This window comes from Apaloderma vittatum, unplaced genomic scaffold (assembly GCF_000703405.1).
Source record: "Apaloderma vittatum isolate BGI_N311 unplaced genomic scaffold, ASM70340v1 scaffold29271, whole genome shotgun sequence".
NCBI classification, from domain to species: Eukaryota; Metazoa; Chordata; class Aves; order Trogoniformes; family Trogonidae; genus Apaloderma; species Apaloderma vittatum.
Genome location: NW_009701220.1, coordinates 1 through 234, shown reverse-complemented (window position 1 = coordinate 234; position 234 = coordinate 1).

Genomic DNA, 234 nt, shown 5'->3' with positions numbered 1-234 from the left:
TCTCGTGGTGTCCGCGCCCGGGCTTACCCCGCTAATCCCAGGCGAGACAGAAGCGGTGGCCACTGTCCCCGCACGGGGACACTGGTGGGGGATGGAGCTGCCCTGCAGCGGTGCCAGCTCTGGGCACCCAGCCCAGTGAGAGGCGGGTGACGCTGGGGAGCAGGGCTGGAGTCTGGTCGGGATGGAGACTAGACATCACGCTGGTCCCAAGGGGGGGTGAGGAAGGATGTGGGG